Here is a 7,333-nt window from a genome sequence, read left to right on the forward strand (position 1 = left end):
AATTTCGGCCAAGCACAAAGCTTCCAAAAGATGAAGATCTTTTCCACCAACCAAGCTCCAAGGGATGTAAGCTTTCTCTCCTTCTTCCTCAAGCTAGATCCGGCCACCAATTAAAATTCCATAAGCATGAAGAGGTTTGGCCACAAAGAGAAGAAGAAGAGAAGAAGGAAGGGCCGGCCACACCACCAAGGAAAAGAGGGAGAAAAATAGAATAGATTCGTTCACATTGAAGCCTCCTCTACCCCCTCTTTTATAATCCTTGATCTTGGCAAATAAGGAAATTTTAATAAAAACTTCCTTAATTCTTTTGCCATTGAAAAGGAAAATTTATTTAATTAAAAATAATTTTCTTTCTCAATTTTATTTGGCCGACCATATAAAAGCTACAAACAAGGATAGTTTTAATTAATTAAAACTTCCTAATTTGTCTCCAGAAATTTATAAAAATTTCTCCAATAATTTTATTCCCTTTATGATTGGTTTATAAAAAGGAAATTCAATAAATTAAAATCTTTCTTTTAAACATGTGGATAAAAAGAAAGTTATCTCTAAAAATTAAAATCTCTTTTAATCTACAAATAAGGAAAAATATCAAATCTTTTCTTAATCTTTTGTAGAAACTTATAAAAGAGAATATTTAATTTTAAACTCTCTTTTAAATCATGAACATGGTTAAAAGGAAAGTTTTCTTAAAATTTAAAATCCCCTTTAATCAACAAATAAGGAAAGATTTCAAATTTTAAACTCTCTTTTAAACATGTTAGATGATTTACAAATAGGAAAGTTTTACCAAAATTAAAACCATCCTTTTAAATTACAAATAAGGAAAGAGATTAATCTCTTCTCTTAATCTTTTGTAGAAAGCTATTAAAGGAAATTTTAATTTTTAAACTCTCTTTTAAAATCATGATATCCACATAAGAAATAATTTTAATAAAATCCTTTTAATATTCTAGTGGCCGACCACCTAAGCTTGGGACCCAAGCTTTGGCCGGCCACCTACATGACTCATCCACTTGATCTTGGCCGGCCCTAGCTTGGGTTCCAAGCTAGCTTGGCCGGCCCCATTGGATGGGTAAAAGGTGGGTATGCGGTGGGTATAAATCTCTATATACTAGAGGCTACGATAGGGACCGAGAGGAGGAATTGGTTTTGGTCTCCCGATGAAATTAAGCATCCCGTGTTCGCCCCAAACACACAACTTAATTTCATCAATAATAATTCATTCCACTAAAGAACTATTATTGAACTACCGCACCAATCCCAAATTACATTTTGGGCTCCTTCTTATTATGAGTGTGTTAGTCTCCCTGTGTTTAAGATGTCAAATGTCCACTAATTAAGTAAGTTACTGACAACTCACTTAATTAATATCTAGCTCCAAGAGTAGTACCACTCAACTTCATCATCATGTCGGACTAAGTCCACCTGCAGGGTTTAACATGACAATCCTTATGAGCTCCTCTTGGGGACATTCTCAACCTAGATTACTAGGACACAATTTCCTTCTATAATCAACAACACACACTATAAGTGATATCATTTCCCAACTTATCGGGCTTATTGATTTATCGAACTAAATCTCACCCATTGATAAATTAAAGAAATAAATATCAAATATATGTGCTTGTTATTATATTAGGATTAAGAGCACACACTTCCATAATAACTGAGGTCTTTCTTCCTTCATAAAGTCAGTATAAAAGGAACAACCTCAAATGGTCCTACTCAATACACTCTAAGTGTACTAGTGTAATTATATAGTTAAGATAAACTAATACCTAATTACACTACGACCTTCCAATGGTTTGTTCCTTTCCATCTTGGTCGTGAGCTACTGTTTATAATTTATAAGGAACCAATAACATGATCTTCTGTGTGTGACACCACACACCATGTTATCTACAATATAAATTAATTGAGCAAATACATTTATCATAAATGTAGACATTTGACCAATGTGATTCTTATTTCTAGATAAATATTTATACCAAAAGCTAGACTTTTAGTATACACTCTAACAGGTACCTTCCTCCTTCGTTTAATTGTAGATTTTGCCTTGAACATCAATTCTTCTCCAAAATCGACTCCTGCGTACAGAAAATGCACAAAAGCATATCTCCGAACAAAAAGAGTAAATATGCTAAAAAGTAAAGCTGGAAGTACGAAAATGCATAGATAAAGCACGCGCAAAATATGTGAATGTGCGTCAAAACATGCTAAACAAGTGTATACAATCTACGCATATCAGTGGGATCGATTGTTGATTTGCTAAAGTCAAACGCCAATTATCTCTTACGCGAATCGTAGTCAAAGTCAGGTTGGGTAATCTAAGGGGGAAACTATCTTTGATCACAAAACTATACCCGAATTCCTCATGGCGAATCATATGGGTTGCTAAAAAATTTAGATCCATTCGATGGACATCCTCAATCATCTCCAGATCGTCAAGGTCACATCCTAGCACTATAGTTATATGAGTAAGCAATCCTCCCAAAATAATAGATGCAAAAGAAGAGGCCTTCCCTAGTCTTACCAAGTGTCATAAAAAGAAATACCCAGAATTTATTTGTACATTATTTACCATCGCCCATAAAGAATACAAATCCAAGAGTCTCACTATTCCTTCTTTACCGCATCTTCCAAATATCATATTTTGCATAATCAAATGGATATACTAGAAAATTGGGTTGATGATACTATTACCTTTGGAAACATGTGAGTTAAAATGAGATTCCCCAGAGATTAGTTACCATATGTTTGAGTTTTCGAAGGCAGGGAGAATTGTATATGTTTCATCCCTAGGTAAATCATAACATGCATTAAATTCCCTAAGAGTCCATTCATATTCATCATTAAACAAACAAAATTTCAATGTCCTCCCTCCTTGAACATTAGCAACAGTGATCGAGCTTAAAATTTCTAAAATAATTCTAGGATAAGTTGGGTACTTAATATTCATTAAGTTAGTCCAATCAATTCTTTCAAAGAACCAATCTATGTCATCTCTTAAACCCAACACTTCTAAGGTCTCTTGGTCCATAAACCTAGTGCCTAAAATAGAGCGTTTAGATAGAGAATCATAACGATGCATTTGTTCATCACAAGAGAAAATGATGCCAAAATTGTTAGATGTACCTTTGAAGTGTGAACATCCCTCATGTGAGACACCTCACTTCTCCTTTGCTTTGCTTCGGTGAGTGTTTCCTTCGATGAGATTCGACATCATAGATGATGTGAAAGGCAGACTCGAATGAAGTGAGTGTGGGGGATGGAAGGTAGCACTTTAGGAACTTGTAGGAAGAAGAGGAGCTTAGGCGGGTAAGAAGAAGAAAAGAAATCGGCAGGCACGACCGTGTAAGGTTCCGCACGCCCGTGCCCTAAAGAAGATGGAATTGGGCTGGGTCATGCAAGGTTTCGCACGACCTCTTCCTATCAGCTTCACATGGATGTGTCATTTGACACGCTGACTTTTGTTCCTCCTCGGCCTTGGTCACACGGTCGTGTCAATAGCACAACCCGTGTCTTCTTCCTCTCGGGTGGCCTCGCACGGTCATGTTAGTTGACATGGCCAGCTCTATTCTCTACTATGCCAAAGCCACATGGTCATGTGAGTTCACACAGCCTATGGCATTTCCATTTATGCCAGCATCACACGGTCGTGCAGGGTCATACGGCCGACCACTTGACTTGCGTAGTGGCTGAATTTTCTCCTCTTTGACTCCTCCGACACCTTCACGCCCATGAAATAATCATGGCCAACTCATGGAGGCTATGCACAACCTGAAAATAAAGAGTTATAAATAAATGAATTTAACTAAGAAAACAAAATAACAAATTGCAAACCAATTAAACGGAAACCCTTGGGTTGCCTCCCAAGAAGCGCTTGTTTTAGGTCATTAGCTCAACCCCATCTCGGTTAATGTGGACTAAACCTATGGAAACATGACAGTTCCTCTCCTAGGATTAATACTTTAGTTTTCTCCTTCATTCTTGCTCATGCAGGGCATATGTACTTGTTATAATTAGTCAGGGACGATCTCTCCAATCTTGCTGAATCCTGCATTGCTTTAGGTGGCCTCCCATGGAAACAACATTCCTCAATTTTGTGAACATCTGACTTGTTGATATTTTCCTAAAAAGAAGTGACATGGTTAGAAGAATCAGATAAATTGAATTCTAGTCTTTCCTTACCAATCTCCATGGATAACTTATGGTTCTTCACATCAATGATGGCTCCAGCAGTCGCAAGGAATGATCTTCCAAGGATGATTGGGATCTGAGGATCCTCCTTCATGTCTAAAATAACAAAGTCTGTGGGTATGATACATCCACCCACCTCCACTGGCACATCTTCTACTATCCCCATAGGGTATCTGCATGAATGATCAGCTAACTGCAGTGCCATAGTAGTCAGTTTAATATTCCTGAGGCCTAGCTTATTACAAATAGAATATAGAATAAGGCTGACATTCGCCCCCAGATCACAAAATGCCTTATCTATAAATTCTAATCCTAATTTGCAAGGTATAGAAAAACTTCCTGATCCTGGAGTTTTTTTTTTTTTTTTTTTTGGGAATGACTGCCGTGAGCAGTGCGCTACATTTTCTTGTCAATGCTACAGTCTTGAAATCACCCTTCTATCTTTTATTAGATAGGATTCCCTTCAGAAATTTGGTAAACTTTGGCATTTAGTGAAGGGCGTCTATAAGAGGTACCTCAATGCAAATCTTCTTAACATTTTTTAGGAACCTATGGAACTCCTCGTCCTTTTGGGCCATTATTAGTCTTTGGGGGAAAGGAATTCTTTGACTTTGTGGTGAAAATGAAAGAGTCCCTTCACCCTTCTTGGTGATCTCTTCTTTAATTTTGGTCAGGACCAAATTTGGTGTGAAAGGAGAGGGCTCTTCCTTTGAGTTGAATCCTTTCTAAGCAGTCATTTGGGGATCTCCCAATGCCTATCCGCTCCTTAGATCAATGAGGTTGTAATGTTCCACTGGGTTTATATTAGGCTTTCTTGGCAATGCTCCTGGTGCTCTTGAAAAAGACTGAGCTATCTGAGCAATTTAGCTATCTTTCATCTTTTGGTACTTCTAAGAGTTCTCCATTATTTGATTCAATTATTTGAGATCATTTTTCATTTCCTTTTGTTCAGCGAAAACTTCTTCAAGCATCTTTTCTATCCTGGACAACTGGTAGCCTTGTGAAGGCTGCTATTGTTGATAGGTTTGTTGCCCAGGTTGGTAGCTTGGCTTTGCCCCTATAGAGGTTCCTTGGTCTTGATTGCCTCGGTAAGAAAAATTCGAATGATTCCTCCACCCAGGATTGTATGTGTTGGAGTACGGATTATTCTACCTATGGTTGTAACCGACTATTGCATCGCATTGCTTAAGTTGATTTATTTGTTCAGATATTGGCCTTATGGGGCAAGTTTCTTAAGCGTGGTCTGAACCTCCGCAAGTCTCACACACACATACAAGTGCATTGACCATGCAGTTCCCCATGGTCTTAAACTTTTTGGTAAGAGCATCCAACTTTGCATATATGAGCGTGACTGTATCTATATCAAATTTTCCTGATTGATTGGATTTCTAGAGAAGGGGCCTCTAGATCTTTCAAATGGCCACTGATGATGGTTCTGGGCTACATTTTCTATTATGTCTTGGGCTTCATCTAAGATTTTGTTCATTAACGCCCCTCCTAGTACAAAATCGAGGGACACCTTCGTGTGATAGTTGATGCCATTATAGAATGTATGTAGCACCACCACTTCTCAAGCCCATGATGGGGACACTGTTGGAGCATACTCTTGAATCTGTCCCATGCTTCAAATAACAACTTTGAGTCTATCTATCTAAAACTCGCTATTAAGTTTCTCATGTGAGCTGTTTTGCTTGGTGGGTAAAATTTATCTAGAAATCGCTGCTGACACTGTTCCTAGGATGCAATACTGTTCGTTGGCAAGGAATTAAGCCACTGCTTGGCTCTGTCCCTCAAAGAAAATCCAAAGAGAAGTAGTCTCACCGTCTTTGATGGAACTCTATTCACCTTCATTGTGCTACAGATCTCATAAAAGTGTTCCAAGTGTTGCTTCGGGTCATCATGTGGTCCTCCTCCAAATTGACTTTGCTGAACCATATGGATTACTGCAGGCTTAATCTCAAAGTTGTTAGTTTCAATTTGTGGTCTTGTGATGCTAGACCGAAGCCCGTGTACATAGGGTGTTGCGTAGTCTTTCAAAGGTTTGTCAGCCATCTCAGTTGCTTCTTGTTCTTCTTGGATTCTTTGCAAGTTTCTTTTCCTCAGGAAAGTTCTATCGATCTCTAGATCAAACGGCAGAAGTTCTCCTGAAAGATTAGCTCTTTGCATGCAAGAATAAGGTATTGAATATTCTATGTGCAATAAGAAAATGAAGGGTTTTTTTCAAAAATACATAATAAAATTGCAGAATAAAACAAAAAGTAAAATGCAGAGAAAAACAAAGAAAATAAGATTTAGTCTAACTCAATATGATTATCGCTAATATTATAAGAGCAGTCCCCGGCAACGGCGCCAAAAACTTATTATGTACCGCAAGTGCACTGTTACATCATCAGTAATACAAAATATATTGAACCCACAGGGATTGGTTATAAACACTAGCTATTGCTCACGTAGAATTAGTTAAACTATCAATGGTCTGAAGTTATCTATTTAGAAGGAAAGACGAAACCTAGAAGGAAGATAAAAGAACTAGAGGTAAAGTTGTTTATCTTGGTTTGGAGAGTATTCTAAGAGTTCGGTTTCATTGTGGTGTGTACTAATGTATCACAATCTACCATTTTCCTATCTTCAATTAACGTGCCCTTATAGGAAGCTAGAGTCATTATCTCTAAGTATTGAATAGAGATGATCCTTATGAAAGCCTGTAACGGTTAGCTCTTGTTACGAGGGCATCTCGGTCATAAATCACAGGAATACATGACTAGTTAATAACAATAAAGATAAGATATAAGTTTAGCACGATTTCCTACTTCCTTATGAGGGAGTTGCTTCTCCTTTCAAGGGAATATCCTAGACGTCCGTAAACAGGTTATCCCATTATCACTAGGGCCCCTCGGGTATACGATCAAAAGTACTCTCTCTACGAGATTTGCAATCCCTACATAAACATTCAATCTACATGGCAATCAAAACGCAAGCAATTCTCATGCATGTAAATAGAATAGATACAAGAGAAAGTCAATATCACATAATAGGTAAAGGCATAAACATGAGTTGTTACATCATAGCCTTAACCACAACTACTCTCTAATCCTAGAACAATGAATCTACTCCATAGACGAAAGAGGAG

The 7,333-nt window shown here is 37.6% G+C and overlaps 1 pseudogene; it reads left to right on the forward strand.

The window, feature by feature from the left end:
- Nucleotides 1-5,776: 5,776 nt before the first annotated feature.
- On the forward strand, nt 5,777-5,848 carry LOC122028379 (annotated as a pseudogene).
- Nucleotides 5,849-7,333: the final 1,485 nt, after the last annotated feature.

This window comes from Zingiber officinale, chromosome 10A (assembly GCF_018446385.1).
Source record: "Zingiber officinale cultivar Zhangliang chromosome 10A, Zo_v1.1, whole genome shotgun sequence".
Taxonomy (NCBI): Eukaryota; Viridiplantae; Streptophyta; class Magnoliopsida; order Zingiberales; family Zingiberaceae; genus Zingiber; species Zingiber officinale.